This window comes from Lontra canadensis, unplaced genomic scaffold (genome assembly GCF_010015895.1).
Source record: "Lontra canadensis isolate GAN:19392208 unplaced genomic scaffold, GSC_riverotter_1.0 scaffold164, whole genome shotgun sequence".
NCBI lineage: Eukaryota > Metazoa > Chordata > Mammalia > Carnivora > Mustelidae > Lontra > Lontra canadensis.
Genome location: NW_022631158.1, coordinates 406,042 through 426,066, shown reverse-complemented (window position 1 = coordinate 426,066; position 20,025 = coordinate 406,042).

The window sequence follows — 20,025 nt, the reverse complement described above, 5'->3', positions numbered from 1 at the left end:
AAAGGTCGCCAGTGGCCATGCCTGTAAATTATTTTCACTTGACCTGAGAGCATTTGACACAGGATATTTCCTGTCTTCATGAATCATTCTCCTCACTTGGCCTCATGACATCACTTTGCTTTGGCTTTCCCTGCTCACTGGCTGCTCCTTCTCTGTCTCCTCTGTTGGCTCCTTATCTTATTAACTGTGGCCTTGTGCAAGTTACTTAACCTCTCTGAGTTTCCTCATTTGTGAAGTGGAATGACTAGTGATAGCTGACTCGAGATCATTTTGATGATTAAATGAACTAATATAAATAGTGTCTGGTACAAAGTAAACACTATGCAGGTGTCAGCTTTTATCACCATCACCATCATCATCAACATCATCATCATCCTGACCACATAATGCCACAGTGCCCCCAGGGCTCAGTTCCCGGAAACTCTCCTTTCTACTATGTACATCATTCCTGTGGTGATTTCACCACTTTTATGACTCAAATTACCCTGAAAAGCCCAGTAAAACCCACATTCTTATCTATACTCTTATTTCTACTCTGAGCTCTAGACTCACATATCTAACTTCTTGCTGACTACCTCTACTTGATGTTCCATAGTTATTTCAAGCAAATTTCTGATTTATCCCTAAACCTAAAACTCCCATGAGTTGTACCTTCTTACTACATTACAACTCCTTTCCATTGCTCAGGCCAAAATCTTCACCTCTTCTTAGTGGCCTCTCCACCTATAATTTACTTCAGAATGGAAGGGATAGTCAGTAGGATGGTATTCTAGTAAGGTTAACTTTGAATGTTGGGGGAGGTCATCTGACCTGCTGTCAAGAACCCCCACTACTGGCACTGCCCCCGGGTATTCAATTAGCAGAGAGATCTGGCAGATCTCATTCCAGATCTGGCCACCGCATGACCTTCTGTTATCCCTATCTCGCTGGGCAACCAACATTTGCTGATTAGCATACTGGATGTCAAATTTTATTTTTATTGGTGAAACTAACAATCTATTAATTAGCATGGTAATGTTAGAAATGGACTGTCTTTGGTGAAATTAAAGCATTTAACATACAAAGGTTGGCTTAAACAGCTTAGAGAGGCATGCAAATATTCCTCTGAGAACCATATTCTGCAACTCTTAGGGATGGGTCCCTGGGGTGGGATTCCTAAGTGGTCTCTGTTTAGACTATAATGGAGGATTTCTGATTGCAAGATTCTGACTATAGGGCAGAAAATCTTGCCTCCTGCCTCAACAACGTTGCTGCTTGTACCTAGAGTTAATTAGTCTTCCAGCATGTGAGACCTTGACTGCGCTGAGTGGGTCTAGGTGAATCTATGAAATATTTTGTTTCTCTGGGCAAACTATGTTTGGCCAGTACACAGCACATCACAGAATGTGGTCTGAGATCTGTGTTCATTATAATGAGATACTTCATTGTTCCCTTACGTCAGACTTCTTCAACAGCTACAATGATTTCCAGAGAATACCCTGAGGATTGCATATGACCAAACTGACTTAGATCTTCTTACCTCAACCTCCTCGCTTTGTCCATCACTGAACTCCCCACCAGGTACCGTGAAGCAGGGGCTGTTTTGTTACCAAATGGATCTCCAGCACTCAGAACTGTGTTGGGCACATAATATGTTCTCAATAAATATTGTTGGTAAATAAATCCTTACCATGCATATGGAATAAAACATAATGCTGGAGTAAAAACTGTCTTAAATCATTTTTAAAAAAATATTTTCTTTAAAATCTCTGTCCCATGTGTGTACCAAACATCCCTATGAGACAGAGTCTTTAGGACTCTCAGCTTCAGGAATGCTCACCTAACAGTAGGAGTGGAAGAGGAATATTTTTGCAAATTAACCTCCAGTTTTAGAGGCTTTGCCTCTCGCTGCCATCCCGATGTTTATCATTCCCGAAGAAAGCAACCGTAATGTCGTTCACCCCTTGGGGACCAGAGTGAGGAGCAGGACTCTGCCAGACCATGTACCTCTTAATGGCTGTTCACCTAGCTACACAGAGACCCCACAGAAGACTTGAAATTGCTTCTTGTAAGGGCTTGATTACTTTCTTGGATGGGACTTTGTAGAGATTGTACAGAAAGGGGGAGAGAGTAACTGGGAATAGAGGGTCTGTTTCTCTTCTTGTTACTTTAAAACAAGCCTGTGCAGTCCTCTCTCCAGTCCCCTCTATCTGCTTCCAAATGGCAAAATGGTCCATAGGAGTATCATCCAATCAAATCCTATGACTTAGAAATTAGGTATTAAATTAATGGAACTCAGTAAAACCACAGCTGAGTCCATCTGCCCTACCACCACCAAGACCTTGGGAGGAGGGTGGGGAAAACTGGGGGGAGGGGTGGAGTGGGCAGAGTGGTAACAGACTGGATGGGTCCTGTGCAGTCCTTGGCAGGTCTCAGGACACAAGCAAAAGATGCAAACAGATAATAAATTGAGCAAAAATTGAAGAAATTGGGTAGAGGGTGCAAAAGAAAAATAAAAAAGGTAAGTATCTGAGATAGAAGAGGAACCTGGGTTACCTTTTGAACTCGTCAGGCTGGACAAAGGAAACCTCATTTACATGATGAGTCCAGAGGCCAGAAGGGGAGTGCTTGTGCCCCCATCGCCCCAGGTCAGTTAGACCCAACAAGAAGAGACAGTCCCTTGCAAGTGACATTACCTTGACTACTGCTTTACTACCCCAGCAGGAGGTAGTAAAGAAGCAATCAGAAGAAGCAATCAGAAAATAAGACAATTCAGCCAGTGACAAACCCTCAACTACCTGAACTCACTTTCCTCCAATGAACTTTCATTCAAAGCAGCCCCTTCCAACTCCCTCTTTTTCCCTATAAAGTCCTGTTCCTCTTTTTTAATCTCCTGATTTACCAGTCCCCAGCTGGCCCGTCCTGAATGGCAATTCCTCTGATATTCCCAAGTAAGCCCATTTTGCTGGTAAAATAACGCTGTTATAGTTGTAAAGGTCCACACACTGCAATTCTGTTCTCTGACTCTGAGCAGGTTCTCACAGCTCAAGTCTCCACTTTCGTTCCCTCCTCTTCTTCTTCCTCCCTCTTTTTCTTTTTCTTTTAAGAGAATATATGATAAAGAATAACATCACATAGAGAATTAGCTCCTGTGGCATGAGCAGGCTAACTGAATAACAGACAACCTCTCAGTGCTGAAAGTTACTGATCCCCTGCTTATGTATTTGACTCATACAAATCTGCCTAATTTCCTCTACCCCCAGTATTTTTTAAATTTCTTTTCAGTGTTCCAAATTCATTGTTTATGTACCACACCCAGTGCTCTATGCAATACGTGCCTTCCACAATACCCACCACCAGGCTCACCAAACCGCCCACTCCCCTCCCTTCCAAAACCCTCAGTTTTTTTTTTTTTTCTCAGAGTCCACAGTTTCTCATGGTTTGTCTCCCCCCTCCGATTTCCCCCATCTCACTTCTCTCTATCTCCCCATGTCCTCTGTGTTATTCCCTATGCTCCACAGTAAGTGAAACCATATGATAATTGACTTTCTCTGTTTGACTTATTTCACACAGCATAATCTCCTCCAGTCCCGTCCATGTTGATACAAAAGTTGGGTGTTCATACTTTCTGATGGAGGCATAATATTCCATTGTATATATGGACCATATCTTCTTTATCTATTCATCCATTGAAGGGCATCTTGGTTCTTTCCATTGTTTGGCAACTGTGTCCTTTGCTGCTATGAACATTGAGGCACAGGTGGCCCCTCTTTTCCCTATATTTGTATCTTTGGGGTAAATATCCAATAGTGCAATTGCAGGGTCATAGGGAAGCTCAATTCTTAATTTCTTAAGGAATCTCTACACTGTTTTCCAAAGTGGCTGCACCAACTTGCATTCGCACCAACAGTGTGAGAGGATTCCCCTTTCTCCACATCCTCTTGTTGTTTACTGCCTCTACCCCCAGTATTGAATCCTAAATTCTTCAGGGCAAATTCATGGGACAGAAACCCAGAAGTGTAGTCCTTGGTCTTGGACCTGGTCCCGGCACCTCACTGTCTCGTTCTGTGGTTTCAGTGCATGTTACTTGCCCTACATCATAATTACTATGCTGTGTTTTGTCCATTGAGTTTCCACTTTCATGTCCCATTTTGGTCATTCTAACAGGGAATATGCAGTATAACTGGGTGATTACATATAGAAGTGACTTATGTATGAATGGGGCTCACAGCATTTCACGCAAATCATATGTAATAATGTATATTAAGTACTTTGAAAACTGTAAAGCACTATACAGATGTTATTATTCGCTCATCTCTCTCTCCTCCCCGCTTTTTATACCCTTGTCCTTCTTGCACAGATGTGCACTAGAGGATGTGACTTCAATGATTATATGTAAGTTCCTCTCCAGAAATGCCACTGTAAGAGGTAGTTATGTCAAATTTCAGCAGCTGGTTCTCCAGTGCGGACTTGTTTAACCCAATTGTCATTCAGCTGGTAATCACCTTTCTTTCCTGGAAAAACCGCAGGAGTGGTGCTGCATCAGCAGCGAGATGGATAATAAAAGAGCAACTTGGAGATGAAAGGAGAGAGAGCCGGGCCCTTGCACATTAATGGACAATGAAAGCAAATTTGGCTCACGGTAAGGTTGGCTTCAAGCTGTAGATCATCTCTCTTCTCCCCGCCACCCTCCTAACTGAGGGAAGGAATATCTCCAGGAGAAGGGAAGCCATCAGGTCAAGCAAAATCTTACCTGGGGGACAGGTGACCATATTCTATAATTAGGTGACAAACTCAAAGAGAACTGGAAATGAACTATTAGTTCTAAAATATCTTACCTGAGATCTGATCTGTTTTCCAGGAAATGTATGTTTCAATCCAGAAAGTGCTCCTTCCCACTAAGACCTATTAGAAGAATCAGAGTAATTTTATATGTTGGAGAACCTGAAGATATACCATGATTCCCCGAGATCTAAGTTTAAAATACTGCACTCACAATCTTGATACTTGCTTAACCTCACCTGTTGAGTCAGTCAAATTCCCGTGGCTTTAGTCTTGTTTTCCTTAATCCATGTTTTGTAAGTAAATATTAAGTTGGCCTTATGGAAAGTGTAAAAGGTCAAACCTAAATGTTTTAGGAAAGAATTTCACCCAGAGATTTAACATTTTATGCTAAACATCTTTGAGAAATTCTGTCTCTGTGGTTAGTCTACATAGAGATAGAGTCTCTTCAAAAGATTTCGGCAGAACTCAAGCCTTTTGGATTATTGCCCAAGAGAATAAAATACCTTCTTCTCCATAGTACTTACGTTGAAGGGCTGTCTTTATGTTGCTAGTTGAACATTCCCACTCCATAGATTTTCCACATCCATCTCAGTATCCCCAATATGAAAAGAGTCATCATTCTTAATGCATGGCTTTTTGGATATGACCTTAATGTCTACATAGTTATTAAGAATTTTATGTCAATATTTACACATCTAGTTTCTACAGATAACAGATAAGCACTTGAGGTTTGGGAACATATTTACTTTATTCATTTCTGAGCCTCCTATGGCACTGTATTTTGCAAGTGCTCAATGTGTCTATGTTAATTGATTCAAAAGTCCTTATGGCCCAAACGTTACGTTGGGCTGACTAAATCGGGGCCAGCAAACCACTGCCCATGGACCAAATCCAGCTGCCATCTGCTTTTGTAAAGTTTTCTAGGGAAAACATCCATACCTATTTGTTTACATACTGTCTGTGACTGGGCTCCCCTCCAGTTACAGGTCTGAGTAGCTGTGACAGTGGCAGTCTGTCCCGCAAACCTAAAATATTCATTATTTGGTCCTTTAGAGAAAGAGTTTGTTGATTCCTGGTCTATATAAATAGTAGTGTCATAATATAAAAGAATTATTATTAGTCTTTGAAGACACCTGGGCCCGATTGAAGAGAACCCACTGAAAGGCGAGCAGAGTTGAAAAAAGAGACCCCATCACTTTATTCATTAATTATCCATGAATCTTACTTGGCATCCAGTACCTGTCAGTCACTCTCCTAATGCTTGAAATACAGCAGTGAGTACAACAAAGTCCCAGCCCTCCTGGAGCTTTCCTTTTTGTGGTGCAGTCAGGAAATAGATGCAGAAGTAAAATAAGTTTGGAGAGTCATAAATGCTTCCTAAGAAAATTAAACAGAGTCATGGCATCGATCAGGGGTGTCTAATAGACATATATCACACAAGCCCCATGTGTGATTTTACGGAACCCTGCTACAAAGTTTAAAAGTGAAATAAATGTTCATATTGCTTTTTCTTTAATTCAAATATGCCAAATCTTACCACTTCAACAGGTAATATTAATAAGATATTTTGCACTCTTTTTTCCTATGAAGGCTTTGAAATCAAATTTCTCTTTTTATACACTTGCATTTGCAGCCCCTTTCAACTCAGACTACTCACATTTCAAGTGCTCAATAGTCATGTATGGCTGATGACTATAGTGCTGGCCAGTGCAGATCCACAGAATGACTGGAGAAGCTTCTCCGTGAAGGTAGTGTTGGATCTAACACCTTAGTGATGAGAAGAAGGCAGCCAGATGGGGGATCAGCTGGTGCAAGAGGACGAGGCCAAATTCGGAGATTCAGGAGATGGAGTCACTGAAGTTTCAGAATGGGAGAGACTGGGAGAAAATGATGCAGAGAGGTAAGCAGAGACTAGAGGTGCAGGGGCCCTGTGCCTATCTAGGGAGTCTGAATTTAATTCTAAATGGGATGGTAATCCACTAGGTGGTTTTGAGAGGAATAGTAACATAACTTGTTAATTCTCTTTCAAAAATTCTCTCCTTGACGTGTCTCCTCTACAGTGTAGAGTGGGACAAGAATGCAGACAGGAAAACCAATGAGAAGGCTGTTTTGGTGGTCCAGTTATAAGAGAATAGTGGCTCGAATATTTATGTAACATTTATATGGATTTCAGAATCCGTATATGTACAAGTCTCATAGTGTTGTTAGCTTGCATATATAAAGTGATTAGTATTGTGCTTGATGTATAGTGCTTAATAATTGCTATGTGTTATTCTTAAGGAATTCAAATCTGGAAGGCCTTTCTACTAAACCAAGTCAGTGTTTTAATAATCAGGCAAAAATTATCTGCTTCCTCTGCTTCATTTCAGGTTGCTTCGTTTAGGCAAGAGGGAGAGACTTCACAACTTCCAGAATTTGTAAGGAGTTATTATGAGTCACACATAATAGTAGGAAAGACAGGAATCTCAGAGAATTCCAGAAACTTCTCACAGCCTGCTTACTCAGTCAGCAGCAACTGTTCCTTGCCCTCATTCCTGGAGCACTTACATTCACTGGAGCCAGTTGCTTTCTTCTTACTTTTTTTTTTTTTTTCCACTTTGTACTCCTTTAGAGAAATTCTTATTTCCTATTGTAGATTCCTAAGAGAGATACTCTAACCCACCTAGCTACCCATGGTTATTCCTGTTAGGTTAGAGCTCTTTCATCCAGGTCATCAAGCAGTTTATAAGCTGATCGCCCTCGAGTCCTATGCCTACCCCTGGTTCAATCAACTAAGGAAGAAGTATAGGAGGGTGCAACAAGAAATTATATGGTACAGAACATGGCCACTGTTGAAGGAAAAAAAAAGTCCTCTTTTAGCAAGAACTAGGGATAACACTTGCTATTAAAAAGAGGATTAGGTATATGGCAGACACTGATTAATCTGTCCAATATATTCTGTTCATTCAAAACATATTGCTTAACTATATATCAGGCTCTGCTCTGGGCTCTGGGGATATAGTAGTGAATAAAGCAGAGATAGCTCTGCCCTCTTGAAGCGTGCATTCTACCAGGAAGACAGAAACAAGAAATCGGTAAAATGTATATGTCAGCTAGTAACAAGTACTATAGACAGACAGAAACAATGCAGGCAGAGTGGTTAGCAGTGTCCTAGAGAAGACTGCTTTGATTTTGTATAGGGTAATCAGGTGAAGCTTGAAGGAAGTAAAGTGTTAGCTGTGTGGTTATCTGAGGTAGGGCTGGTGTGAGAACAATCCAGGCAAAACTGAACAGCAGGTACAAAGGCCCTGGAAAGTTTGAAGATCATAGGGAGGCTCCTGTGACCAGAGGGTGGGGCAGAAGAACAGAAACGATATCAAAGAGGCAGTGGGACCTTACAGATCATTGTAAAGACTTTGGTATCTACTCAGAAGGAAATGGGAAGCCATTGGAGGGTTTTGCTCAGTAGAGTGACCTGAACTCACTTTTGTTACTAAAAAGAAAAAAATAAAACAAAACAAAACACTGCTCTATCATGAGGAAAATACAAGGAGATACAGAGACAGAAGCCAAGAAACCAGTTGAGAAGCTATTGCCATGCCCAGGAAATAATATTGGCATCTTGGAAGTGGTGAGAATGGTCAGATACATCAGAGAAAACTCCAGATTGGAAAGAGCTTGATCAGCCCCTCTGAGAACGCTCCTGAGATGGGGAAGCTGGCCTCTCTACCTCCTTTGTTTACCTGTAATTGCCCATCTGGACATGGACTGTGGCGTTAGAAGCTTCCACCACCTAAGGAGAATTTGGTAGCCCTCCAGACAGCTGACTCAATAAGGCACGGTGGTTCTTAATGACTTATTTCTGAAGCTGGATATGGAATGGAAGGGAAATGTATCTGAGGAATAAGCCAAGCCCTGAGGCAGTGATAATGGAAATGACCTGTGTAAGGAGGGACCAGTTATTTCAAGGTCAACAACATGCTATCTCCTCAGCTGGGTCAACCTTGGGGTTGGAATTATGGCAGTTCCTATTTGCTGCCTTTACCTCATGAGCCACCCATTTGGCTTCTGGTTGTAGCCATCCTGACAGAGGGCACCTGCCCACCCATAGTGAGTGCAATCAGATGGAAGGTGCGTTCCCCACCCAGCTGCCCAAAGCCCATGCCAACCATCTGGAGTCACTAGAGCATGACTGCTCCAGCTGGGGTGGGTGAGGAATCACTCTGAAGAGAGCTGGAGAGTTAAGGAATCTGTGCAGTTCGGTAAAGAAAACTGGGCTCCAGTATCAATCAGGAGGTCTAAAATCTGTTCCCTACTCTCTTGCAAGGAATATGAGAATATAACGTAAATTCATTTCAATAAACACATATTAACGCTGTGTCTGCTACATAAGGGATGATAAATAACGCACATCCCTACCTTTAAGAAATTCATAATATGCCAAGGGAAATAAATACAGCATTGCATAACTTAAAAAAAAAAGCAAATGTTATTTTTAAATGTGTGGGAAAAAAATGTAGTGGGGGCACAAATTAGGGTAGACTAACGCCCGCAAGAGGAAGTCAATAATGTCCTATTTGGAAGAAAAAGTGAAGTTTGCCAGATAAGAGAAAGAAAGACATCCCAAGTGGAATATGCATTTACAAGCATACATGAAAAGGTATGAAAATTGGTGGTATATTTGGCAAATTATGAATAAAAGATTTTAACCAGAAAATAGTATGTAGAACCGAGTGACTAAAGATTTAGAAAGGTAAGTTGTTGACAGGTTGTAAATAGCTACTCTACTGGGTATAAGCCCATAAAGCATTTCTTGCTTCCTCTTTATCAGGAGAGTACAATGATGATTATGTAAAATAGAGCATAAATGTCTTCAAAATCTGAACTTGACTCTTCTTTCCTTCATATCTCTCTTCATTTTGCTTTTTTTTACTTGATTCGCTATTTACTCTACACACCACTCCTGATTTTCCTTTTTACAACTCTCTCCACATTTTGCTCTATGTTCTCCCACCCGGAGGTAAATAATGATAAAATGGACATCAGTAAAACTAAGAAAATATTGAAAAGGAAAAAACAGAAAATGTCCCTTCTGTATGTCTGATAGACATGCATATTTGAAAGATGTAAGTAAGAACTAGTCTTCAAAAACATACAAAGTGACACTAAAACTTTTCTGATTTGAGATGCAATCTATAAACCATGATTTGTTTGCATGCTAAAATACAAATATTAGAAAATATTAATTTTCTTGAAACTGAATGTGTCTGGTACTGTGTTTCTTTTCCACAGAGACAAAATGTGTATGAACTCTTTTTTCTTGTTGTTTTTTCTTAATCTTTTTCCCTTTCCAAGACAGTTCTCTGGGTTGAAGAAATTGTGGTTTTATTCTGTTCCCTTTGGTTTTCTGTCATTTTGATTATTCAGGTGCTACAAGCAAAGGATACTACACATCTAAACCATCAGTAATTTCTTTTTTGAGGGGGATTTCTAATCAGTCTTATTTATTTATTTACTTACTTACTTATTTACTTATTTATTGATTGATGCATAATTGACATAGAGCATTATTTTAGTTTTGGGTTACAACTTGGTGATTTAATGATTCTATACCTTATTCAGTGTTCACCATGATAAGTGTAGCTACCATCTGTCACCAAACCACGTTATTACAATATTATTGACTATATTCCTTCTGTCATACTTTTTATCCCCTTGAGTTATTTATTTTATTACTAGAAGCTTCTACCTCTTAATCCCCTTTGCCCATTTCACCCTTGCCCCCTCTCTTTTTTTTCTGGAAGTCACCCATTTGCTCTCTATGTTTATGAGTCTGTTTCTTGTTTGTTTGTTTGTTTGTTTTGATTATCATAAAAGCCTTGGGAAAAGCCCATCCAAAGTCCTTTGAATCAGGGAAATTACGAGATTTTTTCTTCCAGTGGGGCTTTATGGTATCCTGAGAAAAGCTGTGAACCAAGGATCAGGAGACCTGGTCTGCCACCAACTAGATGTGTGACATTGGACAAGGTGCTTCAGTCTTCTTGACATGTTATCTTCACTGAAAATGAAGGGTCTGGATTTAATTCCCTCTAACTGTTCTTATAATGTCAAACTGCACTGACAATAGCCTTCCTAGGGTTTCCCTATTTGTAGACTCTTTAGCTACTGAGTACACTTTGTGGAAGCTGCCAGTGATTTGGTGGGCTCCCAAAGCATACTTGCCCACTGACATTCCAAGGCATATCCCTATTTATCCAGATCACAAAATACCAAGTCTGGCCATTCTAAGAGACTTAAATAATTTTTGGATCATTTACCAGCTTACATAAGCAAATCTTATAAAACATCAAGCATAAATTCCTACTCATCTGGATTATAGTTTTGAAAAGCCTGGATAAAGGGCAAAGCAGAGGGACAAGAGAAAGACAGGAAAGATAGGTGATGGAGAATTTGAGATCCAAAAAGAGATAATCCCTGCTTCAGGATTGAAGTTTGCTTTTTCATAATTTGCCCTAATGGCTCACCCAAGCAGTGAAAGGTCAGAGATTCTTATCTCTCAGAGAGGTGACACATCCATTTATCACACTCAGGCTAATGTAAATGCTTTGGATAACTCCAAAGGGGAGGGAGGATACTCTTTATTCTAGCCTCTATATTCTTTTATGTTCTTTTTCTTTTTCTTCTTCTTCTTTTTTTTGTTAATAAGCTTTTGTTGAACAGAGAAAATATATATGTTAATGTTCATCTTGAATTGTAAGCCATTTAAAAGGATTTCTAATGATCACTTTCATATTGAATTATTAGACAGTCAATTAACAGACACAGAGCCAATCTCTACCATCTCTTACTGAAGGGAGATTAATTACAAGGCTGTTCTGCAAGCAGATGAGAGTCACCAAGTAGTGTGAGTCAGAGCGGTCTGGTCCCTCCATATGAGTCAGGAAATTCTCCAAATAACTTTTCCTGTAAGTTCTTGGGTAGTTTCTTTAACAGGACTTTATTCCCCCTCCCCACCTCCCATAGTAGTCACATGTACCCAAGTCATCATGACCCTAAGATTATAAGATTTTTAAAACACCGGGATCCAGTGTTTTTAGAACTCAGCCTGTTTTGGGGCACCTACATGACTCAGTCAGTTAAGCATCCAACTCTTAAACATGGAGTTTTGAGTAGGGCTCTGTGCTCAGCAGGGAGTCTGCTTGAGATTCTTTCTCTCTGCACCTTTCCCCCAAATAAATAAATAAATATTTTTAAAGATCCACCAGCTTTTTCCTTTAAGAGTACTCAAAAATATGATCATCCTCAAACTAGTGAAATTGAACTTTCTCAATGAATGAACATTCCTTTTATTTTCCCTTTTCTATAAGGTTTTATTTTTAATCATAAGGTTATGCTAGATTGTCCAGAGTTTTCTTAAATCAACAGAAAAAAGAAAAGAGGGACAGAATATTTCCATAGATGTGTGGTGCCTGCCAGCTTCCAAGACCCATACCCCTCATGGCAGGATCAGCACTCATTTGCATAACCCATTTCCTCTCTCCCCTAAGTCACATAGACTAACACAATGACCATCCACATTGTAACCAGACCATTCCCATGTGTTCACTGAGCTCCTGATTGTCTGTTCTCCCACAAGTAAGGGAACGGCATTCCTCTCCTGCACACCATAATCACGTCTATATGATAACAACTTTATTACTACTACTGCTGCTACGAACAGCTGACCCTTTGCAAACATCTTCTAAGTACCAGGACTGTGCTAAGAACTTCACAGACATTATAACATTGAATCCTTAGAACTGTCCTTTGGAATGGGTGCTAATAGCTCAATTTTATAAGTGAGGAAATCCAGACTAAGAATGGTGAAATAATCTTTCAAGTTTACAAAGCCAATGAACCATGGATTTGGTAATGTAATGCAGGTCTCTGACTCCAAATCCTCTGTTCTTTGTATTATGGCCGAGTATTTTAATGCTTGGTTTATGACTTTTCATGACTTGTGAAATTAATTTTAAAAAATTCAGAGAGTAGTATGTATAGCAAGAATATCATCTTGTGAAACTTCTAGTTTTCATATTTGTGTGTGTGTGTGTGTACCAGAATGTGCTGTAAACTGTATTTTCACAGTCCAAAGGAAAGCCACTGTGCTATATCATACTTTTTCCACATTGTATTAACACCTCAAGGGTAGGGATCCAGTTCCGTCTACTATTAGAGCTCATTCTCGTTGCAGATGTTAAGTAAGTATTTTTGACTGAATATGGCCATTTCATAATCAAAACGCCATTCTGTTAATACATCTCTGGGTAGGAACAGGATCTCACCTGAACGGTGAAGCGGCAGCTATGAAATATGTCTTCCAACCAGGAAGTGAAAAGAAGAAGAAACCTAGGTGCCCTAAGGACTGAGGCTTTCTTCTCATGGTATTGACCTTGAAGGAATTCAAGGTTTCCCAGCTGGATTCCTGGACTGGGAAATCACAGCCCCCATCCTCCAGAGGGAGGCAGGCCTCTGGCTGGGAAGTATAAAATCAAGGTAGGGAAATGTAAAGTGCTACTGACTATTTGGGGATAGAACATAAATATCTCTGAACAGTAACAGGCAAGAAAGGACCTAACAGCCCTAAGAGCGAAGCTCCTATACTTTATTAACTGGTCTATATTTCTGCGATTCTTTTATTTTCTATGTTCTCTGTTATTTTCCCACTGCACTTTGTCCACAACTGGAAATTTCCAGTATTTCAACTCTGCCTGTCAAAGGCAAGGGAAGGGAAGGAAAAAATTGTTGTTCCCATTGTTAGTTTGCTTTCAAAACAGCTTCAGTTGTTTCTTTTCCTATTTTTTTTAACATGTTCTCATAAGAAACTAAAAAAAAAAATGCAAAAAAGCATTAAAAAAAGCTATAAAAGTTACTAGAATTTATAAACCCAGAGAACACTACTCTTAACATGTTGGCATATTTATTTCCAGTTTTATTTTTACTTACTGGTGAGAAAATATTTTTAAATGTGGTCACATTCTATATATAGTTCTGTATCCTGCTTTTTTCTCTTCACATTGACTTTCAAGTATTTTCAAGTATTATCTTTTGACTTTCCAACGTTTTTCAAAATATAATTATCTATTATGTAGTTTTATCGCAGTATTTTTTTAAATAAATCTACTTTTGTTGAACACATATTGCTTTTGATTGTAAGGAAGAGGATTTTGTCAGTCTGTTTTTTGGTGCACCCTTAGCCTTTCTCAGACAGACATCTCATGCTTTCTCCTGCCTCCTAAAACCTTCAACCCCTCTTCCCCTATCCTTCTTCTCAGTTGATGACCTTGTTTTTTATTTCATTAAAAGTACATGTATTTTCAGATAAGAATCTCCACCAGCTCCCTCTCCCACCATATGCATGTATTTATGTGTTTATTAGCATCTTTTGTCTGTTATTTTATTATTGAACTGACCTTATTCCCACTGTAGACTCACCCTGCCACTTGTGAACAAGACTCCCCTGCCAGGACCTCCCTCTGGCAATTCCCCACTGACCAATCAGCGTTACACATTCTTCCTCTGTCCTGAATCATTCTCATCTTGCATAACAACAAATCTGGGGGGATAAAATTATTTACACTTTACAGAGCGACACTGAGCCTGGTGAATGCCAGGTCATGGTCTCGAACTCTGTTACTGTCTCTTTCACACCATATCTGTTAGCTATTGCTGGATAATAAGCACTCCACAATTTGGAGTCTTGAAACAACGTCCATTCAGGTAGGTCATGGTTCTGTGCATTGGCTGGTCAGAGTAGCCATCTAGGCAAGCTCCGCTGTTTGCCCCTGAACTTGCTCAAGCATTTGCCGTGAGCCCGCAGGGCAGATGGGGGCTGGGTGACCATGACGGCCCCACTCCTACATTTGCCTGTTAGCAGGGCATTGGCTAGGGCGCCTGAGTTCTTCTCCATACTAGGCTCCCACTCTCCAGCGGGCTAGCATGGACTTTTTCACATGGTAATGGTCTCGGGGCTCTGAGCACAGCAAGAAAGGCCAAGTCCCAAAAACACAAGGGCTTTTCAAGCCTCTGCTTGTTCACATTGCTAACGCACCGTTGACCAAACTAAGCCATGCTGTGAAAAGCAGTGTATGCTGTATGGAAACACAAAATGGAAAAAGTAGACAAGGGAGAGAGGCCAAGAGATCTTGACACCTGTTCTATGCACGGTGCAGCACACAAAAGACATCACTAACTTAGTCACTTCCCTCATAGATGTTATGCAAATGTCTTCACATGTAATAGATACTCTGAATATTCGTTGTTTATCCATCTGAGATGGAGGTAAACTGAGGTGATCTGCTGACCACAGCATACGAGTAAGTCCAACAGAAAGCAGCCAGGTGCCTATAGAAGCTATCACTTGGTACCATCAATTTAGAAAATGGGAATGAGTGCTATAATATGGATAGTAATATCATTTACTGAATTTAAGAAGAAGAATCTCACAGGAGTGGAACAGTTTTGTTTCCTAGGACAAGGGATAAGGGTTGATGGTAGACAATTTTTTATATAAATTTAATTGACTTCATGTAGTATCAGCATCATGGAGAACACAATGCAGCTCAATTCTACTTCCCATTAGGTTTTGTGAAATGCTTATATAAAAAAAATCTCCTTTTTCCTAACCAGCCAATTACATAAAGTCTCCTTATAATTTAGGAGAGGATGAAGACAAGAGAGAATACCGGTTATCTTAGTTGACCCTGTTTATTTGAATTTAAAAATGTGCAGAAAAAAGTCTCCAGCAGTACAAAGTCCTAAAGATTACAATGAGGAAACATAGGTAGTAAAAATCTGTAAGGGGCTGAGGAGGTTAGGATCCCAAATTTGGGCTCAACCTGTGGAAAGGGATGGCATTAAGAGTTGAGGCAAAGCGGGACAAGTTCAGGAGCCACGAGTTCAGGATCAGGGTCAGGAACCGGGCAGGAAATTCGTACGACAAGAAGGAGAGGCTAGAAATTTACTTATCATCCTTCACATGTAAGGTGGAAAACCAGAGAGAGTGGTGTCTTTGAGACAATATTCAAATGTTTATTATTTTAGTTTTGACTTCTGCACAGTGAATATATAACCACCCAGGCCCTTTTGTGCTGTGAGACGAAAGAAACGCCAACTCCAAAATCAGAGATGCTGAGTCATAGGGAAAAGTGTGTGGATCTCTGAGTCACTTGCACCTGTGGCTGAATCCAGTTTCTGCCTCTTACTCGTTGCATGACCCGAAATAATTTGCACAATACTTCTCTGAGACTGTTCTCTTTTCTATAAAATAGAAATAACAATATACACTTTCCTGGACGATGGTGAGGGTTAAATGGGGATGTATGTGTAACAGGTGGCAAACAGATTAAGTGTTCTGAAAGTCGTGCAATTAACATTGTCCAATAGAATGGATCCAATTTCTCTCTCGGTTACCTATTTTGTGACTTGGGTAAGTTACTAATGTCCATAGACATCAGTTTTCTTTTCAGTGTAATAAAGATCCTGTTGATTCATGAGGTTCAGAGAATCCCCAAAATCTTTTAAATTTCAATACAAATATTGTAATTAGGGTCCACAGCACATCTTTTTCCTGCACCCTTGAGAAAGCTTGGAATTGGTTATTAATGCATCTGTCCTTTCCTTAGCTGGTGGTGAATAATTCCACTGAAACTAACTGGAACTTTGGACTGGGGTGAAGAAGGGGAGAGATGTACAGCTGGAATGCATTGCTCATGTACAGTACCTGCCCCTTGTGAATATGCTAGCACACTTTGCACAGATGTCTCTTTGTTTCCAAACAGGAAACTAATTGCCTTTCTTGTTTGAGTCTGAGAAGTTTTCCTACATTGTTCTGCAATAATAGGAGACATCTCTCCAACTTCGCAGAGCCTTTCCCCAACACTCTCCATTCAGATGCCTCTCAGGTGTCCCACATCTCAAGAGACAACCTTCATCTTTTCAGCTGTAAATTACCTTTGTTTAGTTACCTTCTATTTACTGTGTGCCAATCATTTACAGACACACAGGCACACCTGCACACACACATACACACATATCTGACTGAGGAAAGGTGAGCAAAGAGAAAATGCTTTCAGGCTTCATTCTAAAATCAAGAATCTTTTTCTTATAATTTTTCATAACTGGTGATTCCAGGGATGATGAAATCTGCCAGACTGAGATCCCAGTAATTGGAAATGCTCCTCCCACAGGATGTGGACCTCACAAGGAGCAGCTACCAGCCTAGCCCAGCTTCCCCAGTGCCCCCTGCTGTTGTTTCCCTAGCAACCAAGTAGAGCCTGGTGTATCCCTCAAAGCCCCGCACAGTTGCTACGGAAACCCCAGGGTTTTGCTAATTAGAGCCAGGTTGAGCTGTAGCTAGTGGGGGTGGGTAGACCTGCTAGCTTTGGGTAAACCCTCCTTGAAAGGCAAACCAGAGCCCCCTAATCCATCCGTGTTTTACCTCTCACCCTGGTGAGTTGATGCACATGTGATTCGCCTGTTCTGTGGATGAACAGCACTGGGCCTCGGGGCATTGAAACAGTCCTCAAAATTCCTTGGAATAACAGAGTCTCATAGTCAAAGAAAGCGTAGCTTTCCAGATGTTCTGGGACAGACCTAGTTTCAAATACTGTGTCTCCCCGGGTATGGATATATTTGATAGTTCATCATGTGACTTGATTTTCATTTGTCATTATGGGTGTGAGGATTTTCAGAGATCTGGTTGGTTGGTGAAGGAGATACAGCTTGGAGGGAAACTATCTGTTCATGCTCTCAAATTACAACCAACATGGGTGGCAACTTGTTCTTCTCAAAAGGTCAACAAGCTCTCTATTATCGAATCAACTTTTCAATACCATAGAGTCTCAATTTTCTCAATCACTCAAGAAAGTTGCTTTTGTCAACTTGGATTACAAGTCTGATCACTGGAACCACTCTTAATAATGCTTTAAAATCCCCATGGCTTTCTTCCTGTGCACCTTCCCAGAGAAGCCCGAATTCTCCGTCTACCGTGTAGTCTCTGAGCCTTTAACTTAACAGTGAGCAAGCAGATAATCCTGTGGTTTGGCCATAGTCCGTCCACAGTCTCCAACATTAGCTGCACCCTTTGCTCACTTGCCCTTGACCCATCTCCTTGCTCATTTTCCTCAGTGACTGTTCCCACCTTCACTTCTTTCCTCCCATTCTTGCTCATTTGTCACTCCCTTCACTTTCAGGGGATGGATTCTGGTACAACCTCATCCAGAGACTTCAAACCCCCTGAAACGAATGCCTTTGACTTCCGAGCAGCTACCTGCAAATTATCTAAATAAGAACACCTATATCCTCCTTCCCTCCAGTGTTCTTTGTTGTTTTTTTTTTTTTTTTAATTGAGGTGTAACTGGCATACAACATGATATTAGTTTCAGGTCTATAACATCATGATTGGATAATTGTATTTTTGTAAAATAATCACTCCAGTAAGTCCAGTTAACAGTCTTCTTAGCCTACATCTTAAAACAAAATGTCCCACTTGCACAAAGTCCTTCTACATCCACATAGACATCAATTATTGTCCACTCTGTCCTATATCTTAACCTCCTTTTACGTACTAGGTGTATCATCTCAGACTATAGAAGAATAACTGCAACATAAAACAAAACCAATCATCTTAAATCTCCTAGCTACCACCGAATCTCTCTCCCTTTCCTTTGTCAAGCACCTTCAAATACAAAAGAACACAGAGAATAACAAAATACTTTTTTACAGGGAAAAATTAAAGCAGGGGAAGAGGCAATATGAAAGTGAAATTTTAAAAAAATGAATGAGTAAACCAATAAACAGACTCTTAAATACCAGAGAACAAACTGGTGGTTGCTGGAGGAGAGATGGGTGAAGGGATGGCTAAAATGGGTGGAAAAGCACACGTTTCCAGCTATAAAATAAATAAGTCACAGAGGTAAAAAGTACAGCAAAGGGAATATAGTCAATAATATTGTAATAATGCTGTGTGGTGACAGATGGTGACTACACTTATTGTGGCAAGCACTGAGCAGTGTATAGAATCGTCACATCGGCACATCATACCCCTGAAACTGACATGACATTGTATGCCAATTATACTTCAATAATACATTTTTAAAATTTCAAAAAAATCTCAATTTAAAACAAAGCCCAAAATTAAATACTTAGGGATAATTACAGTAGAATATGTTAAGATCTCTACAGAGAAAACTTCAGAATACTATTGAAGAAAATAAATAAAAGCATTATTAAATACTTATATTAGAAATTTCAATATTATAAAAATAGTCATTTCACTTCAAGTTGACCTATACATTCAGCACTGTATCAATTGAGTTCCAATTCAAAATGAAAAGGACCAAAAAAAGCCAAGGCCATCATGAGGGAGAACAAAATAAGAGGACTTACAGTAATTAAGACAGTGTGATATTGGCATAAGTATAAACAAATCAATGGAACAAGAAAGACAGTCCTGATACATACCTGTAAAGATAGCCCTGATAGCAGTAGAGAAAAGGTGAGTGCTTCAGTCTTGGTGTGGGACCAACTGGAGATATACCTATATGTCCATGAATCTATAAATATAGATATATCTTTATATGGATATATAATACATACATTTAATATAGGGATATGTGTGTGTGTGTGTGTGTGTGTGTGTGTGTGTGTATTTTAGAGAGGGAGGATATCCATAAGGAAAGAAAAAAACCATGACTTCTGCCTCACATCATACACAAAGATTTATTTGAGATAGGAAACAGAAACATAATAGCTAAAAAGATAAAGCTTATGGAAGGAAACACAGGATTATATCCTCATAATCTTGAAGTATGAAAATATTTTTGAAGGGCATAAAGATTAAATTAAGAATTGATGAATAGAATGTCATCAAATTTAAAGACTTCTGTTCTTAGAGGATACCAAAAGAAAATGAAAGAAAGTCACAGGTTAGAAGAAAATATTTACAATACATGTATCTGACACAGGACTTGTATCCAGAATATACAAAAAATTCTAACAAATCAATAAATAAGACACATCACCCAGTTAAAAAGACACTTTATTTTTTTTTCAAGATTTTATTTTATTATTTGAGAGAGAGTGTATGAGAGAGAGGGAATGAGAAGGGGGAGGTTCCGAAGGAGAAGCGGGGTCCTTGCCAAGCAGGGATCATGATGTGGGACTTGATCCCAGGACTCCAGGATCATAACCTGAGATGAAAACAATCGCTTAACCAACTGAGCCACCCAGGCACCCCAGAAA